At 39.4% G+C, this 13,145-nt stretch overlaps 1 pseudogene; it reads right to left on the bottom strand.

The window, feature by feature from the left end:
• Positions 1-290: 290 nt before the first annotated feature.
• On the bottom strand, positions 291-408 carry LOC145071818 (5S ribosomal RNA; annotated as a pseudogene).
• Between the last annotated feature and the right edge of the window lie 12,737 nt (positions 409-13,145).

Here is a 13,145-nt window from a genome sequence, read left to right as displayed (position 1 = left end):
GGGGGTCACCCATCCTGGTACTACTCCCGCCCAAGCACGCTTAACTGCAGAGTTCTTATGGGATCTGCTGCCCTCACGGCTTTAAAACGCGTTATGATAGGGAAGGTATCCACACCCCTTATAAGGAATGCTTAGTTCTCCTTCCCAGCCGATGTGGGATCAGATCTTACCCACTTTCACCCCCCATTATAGGGTTCGACGTCCCCGTAGAACACATCGACCCGTGCCCTGACTCTGATACCATTTGTAACATCCCCCTCTGGCACGTATCACAATATTGTCCGCTTTGGGCCACTCGGCACGAGGACTTCCCAGGGGGTCACCCATCCTGGTACTACTCCCGCCCAAGCACGCTTAACTGCAGAGTTCTTATGGGATCTGCTGCCCTCACGGCTTTAAAACGCGTTGTGATAGGGAAGGTATCCACACCCCTTATAAGGAATGCTTAGTTCTCCTTCCTAGCCGATGTGGGATCAGATCTTACCCACTTTCACCCAATTATAACTCCCGGGTTTCAGGGCTAAGCATTTTTGTCAATGTAATAGTCTAGGTCAACTCTTGTAACTCTTTTTGAAGTAATAAAGATGAAATATTTGAGTATTATGTGAATTATATGTGTTTATTATTTAATTATAAATGTATAATTAATAAAGAATAAAAATGAGCGTCAAAATTAAAGTGTGAGATAATCCCGATATCTCTACATAAAGTTGTAGAATATGTCTCAAGGTTTCCGTGCATATAAGGAACGCCGAAATCCGAGTTATAACGAAGAAGTTATGACCCGTCGAAGTTTCACGACAGAACCGGCACGATACCGGGAAGCGTGAATAGTGAATTTACGATAGAGCGAGATTTAGCCTTAGTGATCTAAACGAAAGTCGTAGAATATGTTAAACTAAGAACATCGATAAAAAGAACGCCCAAATCTGACTTCGTATGAAGAAGTTATGAGATTTTAAACAGACCAATCCTGTCCCGGCTTGTTAAAAATATAACTTTAAAAATAAAGTCAAAATTAGCCGACGGAGTCTAAACGAAAGTTGTAGAGTATGTCTTCACCTACGCGTGGATATAAAGAACGTCAAAAACGGAGTTCGTATCAACGAGTTACAAATTATAATAGCATATTTACGTATTAAAATAAAGTATAAATCATGTATACGTACACATATATATACATATGTATATATCATTAGAAAGGTATCGACGATGCGGTCATTATAAGACTAATGTTGAGTTCTTTCGACATTAGTTTAGTACAAATATCATTAAATCGATTTATAATAGTATTATAGAAGGGTGTTTAGTTGTTTATATAACTAAAAGGTCATTAAGTAATTATGGAGGGTAGTTTTTGAAAATTAAATTAGTATAAATAAGAGCCTTGGGCTCTCATATTTCTTGCACCATTCTCTTGATTCAAGAGTCTTTCTCTCCTTATCCCCCGAGCATTTCGGTCCCTCGTGATTTGACTTCTCTTTCTGTAGCTTAGTATAGTAAGGTGAGCGCTGAAGCGCTGCACGAATCTTTCTTAGAAAGATTCAGCGACGAAGTTCTGCCCCTGCAGAGCCCGACTCCTACCTAAAACCCCCTTGTATGTAAGTTATGCTTACCTTATTTTAATATAGCTTATACTTAAAATTAGTATTGTTATTATGAACTTATAATAAATATTTGAGCTATTATTATAACTTATATAAGTGTCGTTATAATATTTTTTTAACTACTCGCGGTACGGGGAATCTGGTTTAAAGGGCCGCATAGGGTTGTTGGATTTCAGAAGTGCTATATGCCAAAATGGTCCTGCCCTCCGGTGTTTTATGTCTGGCCCCTGTCTGTACATAGTGGTTGGAAAATATTGTTTAACGCTTATATAATAATAATAATACTAAGACTAATAGTTGGTCACCGTAAATATTAGACTAAAATTTAGCGATAATAATGCTAGGTTTCGTCGAAGGAAAATAGAATCGTTAGAAGCAAGCGCTGCCTGATTTGGAATCATCACCTTAACAAGTGAGTGCATAGTTACTTTCAACTTACACATAGATATGAAGTATTTTATATAAATTACGTGCTATGTGTGCATATTATCTGAATGCTTGCTATCTATGCTAGATGAACGTTGTTATACATGTTTTCAATGATTTAAACTGTATATGTATTTTATATCTACGAAAATGTTGGGGTAAAACATGGGTAGATGCAATAGGTGATGTGTGATAAAATGATGAGAGGCCTTGATGTTGATGTTGTTGATTCTGTCATCTAGCGGAGTATGGATGACAACCACGGACTCTTCTAGACAGTCCAGTGGAACACTAGCAGGCTCGCAACCTGTAGGTGTTTGTGAACGATATGTTCACCGGTGTACTCCATCCCCCACATGGTTGCCTTTAGTTCATTTATTGCTGAGGAATCCCCTTAGCAGTAGTGTCCGTCCCGATGATGATCTTTAGGCTAGCTCCCTTATGATAGGTGTTTAGGGACGTAAAGTGAGGATAACGGGAACGGGTAATCGGGTTATTGTTGATCGATGAAATTAATAAACTTATTTATTGTGGGTTGAAAACCCTATGTGCTCACCAGGCTCCCAAGCCTGACCCACTCAGTTTTATGTATTACAGGTAGTGGCGCATGAGCATAGGTGTGCTGTTTTGGACGAGGGATTACGGATATAGGCCTGTAGATATGAAATAATGTAGTAAGGCTTATATTGTACTGTTTATGCTTTTGATCTATACGAACATGACATCCCGAGTCTTTTAATGAAATACATTTCTATGGAAATGCTTTTGATAAATCTTTATCATATTTTTGTTTTGGGACAAATTCCGCAACACTTTCATTTAAAATGTAATCTGATTTTTAAACAAAGAATAAACAAACCGGTCTTTTCTGGCCGTGATTTTGGGGATGTCACAGTTGGTATCAGAGCATTAGTTTAAGCGAACTAGGAATTTGTAGGATTTCTAGACTTAAACTTAGAATGCTAAGCGATGATTGTGAGGTGTGAGTACTAGCTTATTTTAGGAATTGTGCCTAAAATGCTTTTATGTGCTAAATGCTTTGTGCATAATATGCTGTTAATTGTTCGGATCTATGGTCTGTTGCCGACCAGATCTGGAAACCTTATGTGTTTAGGATTCTAAACGTACGACTACGATATTAGAACTAGCATGTAAACGTTTCGGAGTGATAAGGACGATTTAAAACGTCTATCCTAAATAAATATCTAAATTCACCTTATTCGGTGTATAGATCAAGATGGCAAGGACCCGTAGCGGAAACGTGAACGCAAATGGAGGTAGGAACCAACCCCCAGTGGTTCAGCAAATACCTGTTGTTGAAGAAGTTGCACCTGAGCCAGTCACCATGGCTGGAGTTCAAGCCATGATTCAGGCTATGCTAGCTGAACAAAGGGAAGAAATGAGACGGATGCTCCACGAAAATAGGGACGAACCTACCATACATGTTGAACCGACGGAGCCAGTTCCCGAGCCATCTGAGGAAGGGAACTATAGCCGCCAAGTGAGTCAAGTAGGGACTCAAGGTGAGCAAAAGGATGGCCCAGAAGGGAGAAACAACAAGGATGGGCGGATGTACAAAAATTTCTTGGGTGCGAAACCACCAAGTCTCTCAGGAAGCCCAAAGCCTATTGAGATTATGGACTGGATCTCCGAGATGGAGATGGTGTTTGAGAGCTGCGACTGCAGCAAGAAGCAGAAGACTGTCTTCGCTGTGAGACAATTGAAAACTGGAGTCTTGAGCTGGTGGAAGCTATTGGCAGATACAATGCCACGGGGAGAAGCTCTGAAAATGTCATGGGATGAGTTCTTGGAACAACTGAAGGCGCAGTACTGTTCAGAGATAGACCTGATTGATCTGAACAATGAGTTCCAAAATTTGAAGAAGGGGAGAATGAGCATCGATGACTATGCTGCTGCATTTACGGAAAAGATGAAGTTGTTTCCATACCTAGTGCCAACTGAACTTTCCAAAATTGAGAAATTCGCAAACGGACTGCCGGCTGACTTTGGCCCAACAGTCAAGATGGCAACCACTCTGAAATCAGTTGTTCGAGCAGCTAAGAACGTGGAGACCCAACAAAAGGAAAGAGGTCTGGAGAGGGCTGAGGTTGGTGAGAAACGGAAGTTCAATGGATCCTCGAAGTCCAACAAGAAGAGTAGATTCTCGAAGTCTGGTTCGAGGGGAGGAGGATCAGAAGCGAAGTGGTGTGACAAGTGCAAGAAGAAGCACTCTGGGAAGTGTGACAGAGGGGTCACTTGTTACAAGTGCGGAAAGCCTGGGCACTACGCCAATGAATGCACCCTCAACCAGAAAGCCTGTTATGGGTGCAATGAAGAAGGGCACATTTTGAAGGACTGCCCGAAGAAGAAGGAGACAGGAAGACCCAACATACCACCGAAGCCGAAGGCGAGAGCCTTCCAGATGACGCTCGAGGCTACAAAGGAGGCAGCAGACGTTGCTTCAGGTACCTTTCTTGTAAATGGTTTGCCTGCAAATATACTATTTGATTCCGGAGCCAACTACTCCTTTGTGTCGCATAAATTTGGTGGGAAATTAGCATTGCCTGTAGAAAAACTAGATAATGCCCTGATTGTAGAAGTTGCCAGTGGCAAATTCGTACCTGTTAGTAATCATATTAGGAACATCGTCATTGACCTAAACGGAAACGAATTCCACGAAGAGCTATTACCCATAGAGTTAAACGGTTTCGACATCGTTTTAGGTATGGATTGGCTTAGCGCCAACGATGCTGAGATTCAATGCCGAAAGAAGATAGTAAAGGTAAACCCACCCGGAAAAAAATCATTTATGGTGTATGGGGACAAACGCAGAGTGAATTCTGGAATCATCTCCCTGATGAAAGCCAGGAAATGTTTGTCCAAAGGATATGCATCATACTTGGCATTCGTAATCGATGCCAAGAAGGAGAAGAAAGAGGTGTAGAATATACCGGTTGTGTGTGATTATCCGGAAGTCTTTCCCGAAGATCTTCCCGGATTACCACCTGATAGGCAAGTGGAGTTTCGTATAGACTTGTTACCAGGAACAACACCGATAGCAAAGGCACCTTACCGATTAGCACCGACGGAGATGAAGGAGCTCATGACGCAACTTCAAGAGCTGTTGGACAACGGTTTTATTCGACCTAGTTCATCACCCTGGGGAGCTCCGGTGTTATTCGTGAAGAAGAAGGACGGAAGTATGAGAATGTGTATAGACTACCGAGAGCTGAATAAGGCAACGGTGAAGAACAAGTATCCATTGCCGAGGATTGATGACCTATTCGATCAGCTGTAAGGTTCGAGCTACTTCTCAAAGATCGATCTTAGGTCAGGATATCATCAGCTAAAGGTGAGAAAGCAGGAGATTGAGAAGACTGCATTCAGAACGAGATATGGACACTACGAGTTCTTGGTTATGTCATTTGGGCTAACCAATGCTCCCGCATCATTCATGGATTTGATGAATAGGGTTTGTAAACCATTCCTCGATAAATCCGTGATAGTGTTTATCGATGACATTCTCATCTACTCGAAAAGCCAAGAGGAGCATGGTAAGCATCTACGGGAAGTATTAGAAGTGTTGAAGAAGGAGAAGCTTTTTGCAAAGTTCTCTAAATGCGACTTTTGGATACGGGAAGTCCAATTCTTGGGTCATGTTGTTAACCAGGAGGGAATAATGGTTGATCCCGCAAAGATCGAGGCTGTAATGAAGTGGGAACGTCCAAAGAGTCCCACGGAGATTCGAAGCTTTCTAGGATTAGCCGGATATTATCGACGATTTTTCCAAGGCTTTTCTTCGATAGCTGCTCCATTAACAGCTTTGACTCATAAAGGAGCTACGTATACGTGGAGTGAGAAACACGATGAGGCATTCAAGAAGCTAAAGAAGAAGTTATGTGAAGCACCGATACTTTCTCTACCCGATGGAGTCGAAGATTTCGCGGTTTATAGTGACGCTTCTGGAGTCGGGTTGGGTTGTGTTCTGACCCAAAGAGAAAAGGTGATAGCATACGCATCTCGACAATTGAAAGAGCACGAAAAGAACTACCCCACTCATGATCTGGAGTTGGCAGCGGTAGTTTTTGCCTTAAAGATATGGAGGCATTACCTCTACGGCACGAAGTGCAAGCTCTTCACTGATCATAAGAGTCTCCAGTATCTCTTTAATCAGAAGGAGTTGAACATGAGGCAACGACGCTGGCTAGAACTTCTCAAGGACTACGACTGTGAGATACTTTACCACCCAGGTAAAGCAAATATTGTTGCTGATGCTTTCAGTCGGAAAGTCAATCTGGAAAGGAAAAGGCCAAGAGCGTTAAGAATTGAAGTCGTCTCGACGGTTGTGGAAAGTATCAGGAAAGCTCAAGAAGAAGCTTTAGAGAAAAATGACCGAAAGGAAGAACGTTTGGGAAGAACGTTAGTGTTTGGTACAAACAGCCGAGGACTGAAGGTATTCCAAGATCGAATTTGGGTACCTAAGACGGGAGGAATAAGAGATCTTCTGATGGAAGAAGCACACAAGACCATGTAATCGATTCATCCCGGTAGCACTAAAATGTATAGGGACCTAAAACCCTACTACTGGTGGCCGACGATGAAGCTCGATGTTGCGAAGTATGTGGCCGAGTGCGTAACATATGCGAGGGTTAAGGCACAACATCAGAAACCGTATGGGAGTTTGGAACCTTTACCTGTACCCATGGGTAAATGGGAAGACATCACCATGGATTTTGTGACTAAACTGCCCAGGACGAAGAACGGTCACGACATGATTTGGGTAGTTGTGGATCGTTTCACCAAGAGTGCACACTTCATAGCAGCCAACGAGAAGTGGTCTATGGATAAGCTCGCAAATGCTTACGTGAAGGAAATTGTAAGACTTCACGGTGTCCCTCTTACGATTGTATCAGATCGTGATAGTCGTTTCACGTCAAGGTTTTGGAGGAGTCTACAAGAGGAGTTAGGTACAAAGTTGTGTTTAAGTACTGCTTATCATTCGCAAACTGATGGTCAGAGCGAAAGAACGATTCAGACGCTGGAAGATATGCTGAGAGCATGTACCCTCGAATTCCAAGGGAATTGGGACGAGCACTTACCTCTGGTAGAATTTTCCTACAACAATAGTTTTCACTCGAGCATCAAGATGGCTCCTTATCAAGCCTTGTATGGGCAGAAGTGTCGTACGCCGTCTTGTTGGCTTGAAGCTAGAGAGAAGCAGTTTATGGGCCCCGAGATAGTCCATGAGACTGCTGAGAAGTTGAAGGTGATTAGGGAAAGGATGTTAGCAGCCCAGGATCGTCAGAAGAGCTATGCTGACAAGAAAAGATGACCGATAACTTTCGAAGTTGGGGATTCCGTTTTGATTAAAGTCTCACCGTGGAAGGGACTTATACGATTTGGGAAACGAGGAAAGTTGAGTCCAAGGTTTATTGGACCGTTCAAAGTTCTTCAGAAGATAGGGAACCAAGCTTACAAGCTGGAATTGCCCGAAGAACTCAATGGTATTCATAACACCTTCCATGTGTGTTATTTGAGGAAATTCACGGGAGATGTTCCCGACATAATTCCAATCTCAGAGTTAAGGATGGATGAAAATAAAAGGTTGATCGAAGAGCCTGAGGCAATTGTTGACCGTAAGACTAAGAAGTTACGACGCAAGATGGTCAACTTGGTCCTAGTCCGATGGAAACATTCGAATGGGCCGAATCTCACTTGGGAAACAGAGGATGACATGATGAGTCGCTATCCACATCTGTTTGCTGATGCATTATTCCGGGACGGAATCATCCTAAGGGGGAGAGAATTGTAACGCCCGGGTTTCAGGGCTAAGCATTTTTGTCAATGTAATAGTCTAGGTCAACTCTTGTAACTCTTTTTGAAGTAATAAAGATGAAATATTAAAGTATTATGTGAATTATATGTGTTTATTATTTAATTATAAATGTATAATTAATAAAGAATAAAAATGAGCGTCAAAATTAAAGTGTGAGATAATCCCGATATCTCTACATAAAGTTGTAGAATATGTCTCAAGGTTTCCGTGCATATAAGGAACGCCGAAATCCGAGTTATAACGAAGAAGTTATGACCCGTCGAAGTTTCACGACAGAACCGACACGATACCGGGAAGCGTGAATAGTGAATTTACGATAGAGCGAGATTTAGCCTTAGTGATCTAAACGAAAGTCGTAGAATATGTTAAACTAAGAACATCGATAAAAAGAACGCCCAAATCTGACTTCGTATGAAGAAGTTATGAGATTTTAAACAGACCAATCCTGTCCCGGCTTGTTAAAAATATAACTTTAAAAAAAAGTCAAAATTAGCCGACGGAGTCTAAGCGAACGTTGTAGAGTATGTCTTCACCTACGCGTGGATATAAAGAACGTCAAAAACGGAGTTCGTATGAACGAGTTACAAATTATAATAGCATATTTACGTATTAAAATAAAGTATAAATCATGTATACGTACACACATATATACATATGTATATATCATTAGAAAGGTATCGACGATGCGATCATTATAAGACTAATGTTGAGCTCTTTCGACATTAGTTTAGTACAAATATCATTAAATCCATTTATAATAGTATTATAGAGGGGTGTTTAGTTGTTTATATAACTAAAAGGTCATTAAGTAATTATGGAGGGTAGTTTTTGAAAATTAAATTAGTATAAATAAGAGCCTTGGGCTCTCATATTTCTTGCACCATTCTCTTGATTCAAAAGTCTTTCTCTCCTTATCCCCCGAGCATTTCGGTCCCTCGTGATTCGACATCTCTTTCTGTAGCTTACAAAGATTCAGCGACGAAGTTCTGCCCCTGCAGAGCCCGACTCCTAGCTAAAACCCCCTTGTAAGTAAGTTATGTTTACCTTATTTTAATATAGCTTATATTTAAAATTAGTATTGTTATTATGAACTTATAATAAATATTTGAGCTATTATTATAACTTATATAAGTGTCGTTATAATATTTTTTTTAACTACTCGCGGTACGGGGAATCTGGTTTAAAGGGCCGCATAGGGTTGTTGGATTTCAGAAGTGCTATATGCCAAAATGGTCTTGCCCTCCGGTGTTTTATGTATGGCCCCTGTCTGTACATAGTGGTTGGAAAATATTGTTTAACGCTTATATAATAATAATAATACTAAGACTAATAGTTGGTCACCGTAAATATTAGACTAAAATTTAGCGATAATAATGCTAGGTTTCGTCGAAGGAAAATAGAATCGTTAGAAGCAAGCGCTGCCCGATTTTGGAATCATCACCTTAACAAGTGAGTGCATAGTTACTTTCAACTTACACATAGATATGAAGTATTTTATATAAATTACGTCCTATGTGTGCAGATTATCTGAATGCTTGCTATCTATGCTAGATGAACGTTGTTATACATGTTTTCAATTATTTAAACTGTATATGTATTTTATATCTACGAAAATGTTGGGGTAAACATGGGTAGATGCAATAGGTGATGTGTGATAAAATGATGAGAGGCCTCGATGTTGATGTTGTTGATTCTGTCATCTAGCGGAGTATGGATGACGACCACGGACTCTTCTAGACAGTCCAGTGGAACACTAGCAGGCTCGCAACCTGTAGGTGTTTGTGAACGATATGTTCACCGGTGTACTCCATCCCCCACATGGTTGCCTTTAGGACATTTATTGCTGAGGAATCCCCTTAGCAGTAGTGTTCGTCCCGATGATGATCCTTAGGCTAGGTCCCTTATGATAGGTGTTTAGGGACGTAAAGTGAGGATAACGGGAACGGGTAATCGGGTTATTGTTGATCGATGAAATTAATAAACTTATTTATTGTGGGTTGAAAACCCTATGTGCTCACCAGGCTCCCAAGCCTGACCCACTCAGTTTTATGTATTACAGGTAGTGGCGCATGAGCATAGGTGTGCTGTTTTGGACGAGGGATTACGGATATAGGCCTGTAGATATGAAATAATGTAGTAAGGCTTATATTGTACTGTTTATGCTTTTGATCTATACGAACATGACATCCCGAGTCTTTTAATGAAATACATTTCTATGGAAATGCTTTTGATAAATCTTTATCATATTTTTGTTTTGGGACAAATTCCGCAACACTTTCATTTAAAATGTAACTCTGATTTTTAAACAAAGCATAAACAAACCGGTCTTTTCTGGCCGTGATTTTGGGGATGTCACACCATGCATTGAAATATTACAACTGATATTGTTTACATTTAGTACATTGTTTTAAACATTACAATTTCATAACCTAAACTGTTCGATAGATAATCTAAGAAAAACACCCTGACATAACTTGATACTTATTCTTCGGCTTACCTGTTACCTGAGAATACAAGTTATTCTGGAAAACGTCAACATATGAAATGGTGGTGAGTTCATAAGTAATGTTATGGAAAAATGATTTTTTTTGTGAAGTTTGAAAAACCCAGAAAATCCGATATTTTCTAAAAAAAAAGTATTTGTTTATAAAAAGTGTGAAGATCTGTCAATATGCTTGTCGATTTAGAAAACATGTATAATTGTTGAACTTTGTATACATCACTTAGGTGAAAATGTTGAACTTCCTGGGAAAACCCGACGTTTTCCCAATATGTAAATTATATGACTTGTTTATTGTTGTACCGAAACGACGATTGTTTTTGATTACCCAGGTGACATTGGATTAATTAAGGTTTGTGAGTTGTTACAATCACGCATTAATGAAAATGACTAGTTTATAACTACAAATTACGTACGATCCTTGAGGGGTCGTCTGTACTACTCACATAATCCAACCACCCTGACTTCTCTTGTTTAACATCACGAATCTGTTTACTCGAATTCTCATAAGCTAGTCAACCAAGGAGAAAGGAGGGTACAAAGCCCCCTTCATTTCCATAAGTTATTCATGGCTATCGGGAATGCGCAAGGCACTTGGCCCAACTCGCATTTGACTTCTCGACCTCACTAGCAGTACTAATGGACCATTAGGGCCCAATAACACATTAGAGCTATTGAAGTCCTTTTACATGGAATTGGGTCATAGAAGGCCCATTAACACATAAGTGTATTCCCTTCGGGCCCAAAGATCATGTTATTGGGCTAGCAAGGCCCAACAAGCACGATTTGAAACTTTCAAGCCCAAAGTTTGTTCGTTGACTCATCATGGTTGTCGTGTGTTTATTGAAATTCTATGGTTTATTGATTTTTGTTTTGTTATGGATTCGAGACCGAATCAATTCGTTTTGTAACGATATTTGTTGTTGAGAGTGTATTTGTTTTTCCGTTTCGTCGGTAATCGTGGGTCTTGTATTTTGTCTTAGTGAATTAATTTGTTTAAAAGTAAGATTTTTAGTTTTTCACAACCTTTCTTTTATAAAATAGCACTTTTAGTCCTTTATATAAAAGAATTTCATTTTAGTCCTTAAAACATTATTTTGACACTTTGGTATCACAAACTCGTTGAAAAGACATTTTTAACGAAATTTTATTTTGTAAACAGCTTTAGCCCTTCCAGAATGATGTTTTCTCGGTTTGAACCCCGAATTTCGCAACTTTTACAGTTTTGGCCCAAAATAGAAAATATTTATATTTTTGGTCCTTTTTGAATTTGAAAAGCATTTTTGACCATTGGAATAGTTTTAATACACTTCAAATACCTTGTTTTACAGAAAATTTCGTTTTCAGCCCCTCAATTTTAGAAATCTCGCATTTTGAGGCTTATTGGGCCGAAAAGCCAAAATTTAGCCCATTAAACTCAAAATTTACATTTTAAGTCCCTCAAAAATGTTGTTGTTTAGAAAAATTATTATAGAAACTGTTTTGACCCTTTTGACCCTCCAGAAACTATAATTTGTCGGTTTGGACCCTAAGTTTTCTATTTTTGACAATTTAAGCCCAAAAATGGGTTTTATGTTCAAGTATGTTCATCATAACCATATGAACTATTTTTCTTGACTTGATTAGTGTAAAATAGTTTAAGTTATGTTTATTTCCTTTCTCATGTTTTAGATCTCAGTTTTTACACACTTTTTGGATAACATATTCATCACAAACACATGATATCACACACATACATGCATCAAATCACACATAGCATACATTTACACATAGATCTACACTTTTACTTGTATTCCCCCCCATAAAAACTCATGAAAACCGAAAAGAAGGGGGTATGAAACTCACCTTGTGGTTTGGATTTGGTTTTGATGAAGATTTGAGAGAAGATTTCGGCCCTAACAACTTCTTGAGGAATTTTTCGAACTTAGATGGTTCTAGGGAGTTAGATCATGAATTTGCATGAGTTAAGATGAGATGTTTGATAAAACAAAGAATCTAGATCATAAATCTAAATATAAACTTACCTTGGATGATGATTTTTATGGAAAAATCTCTTTGAAAAGCTCCTAAATCTCGAAAATTTGATGAAGAAATGAGAGAGTTTCTTGAGAGGATTTTTGAGTGAAGTGAGGGTGTGTGTCTTTGGGTTTGGCCAAGAGCAAGAGAGAGGGGAGAGAAGAGAGTGCTTGCATGGAAATATGGGAAATGCATGGATGTATGAGTTATTTTTGCATAGAAATCCTTTAGGCAATTGTGAGGTGGCATAGGAAAAGTCAACCCTTCTTCTTGGGTTTGGCTTGGACCGAGAATGGAGAGGGAAAAGAGAATGTTTGGGCCTTAGATGCTTAAGCCCAATTTTCATGGTTATGTTGAGTGATTTTTGGTCCAAATAAATATAAATGTGATTTTTATGACCTATTAGGGCTAAATTAGGTTAATTATGGCCCAATATGGTCCATTTAAATAATTTATTTCATTCTAGGGCCAATATGGCCCAAAATATCAAAATAAATGAAGGTGGGTCCAATTAGAGCCCATTCAAGAGGTCTAAGCCCATGATATTCCAATTGGAAGCTTATTGGTCCATTGGGACCAATAAGGAAATCCTTATCCAAAATGGACTTAAACAAGGATTTCTAAGGTTTCCAATTTGTTTGTTGACTATTTGTATTGCTTGTATGAAGTGTTTGATTGAAATTTTGTTGTCATAGAGTAAGCATCATACATGCTTTCGTGTTTTTGATTCATAATTGACATAAGTGTTGTAGTTACAAGG

Source organism: Lactuca serriola, chromosome 8 (genome assembly GCF_051521515.1).
Source record: "Lactuca serriola cultivar US96UC23 chromosome 8, Lser_US96UC23_V15, whole genome shotgun sequence".
In the NCBI taxonomy this organism is placed as follows: domain Eukaryota; kingdom Viridiplantae; phylum Streptophyta; class Magnoliopsida; order Asterales; family Asteraceae; genus Lactuca; species Lactuca serriola.
This window is presented reverse-complemented; position numbering and strand designations above follow the sequence as displayed.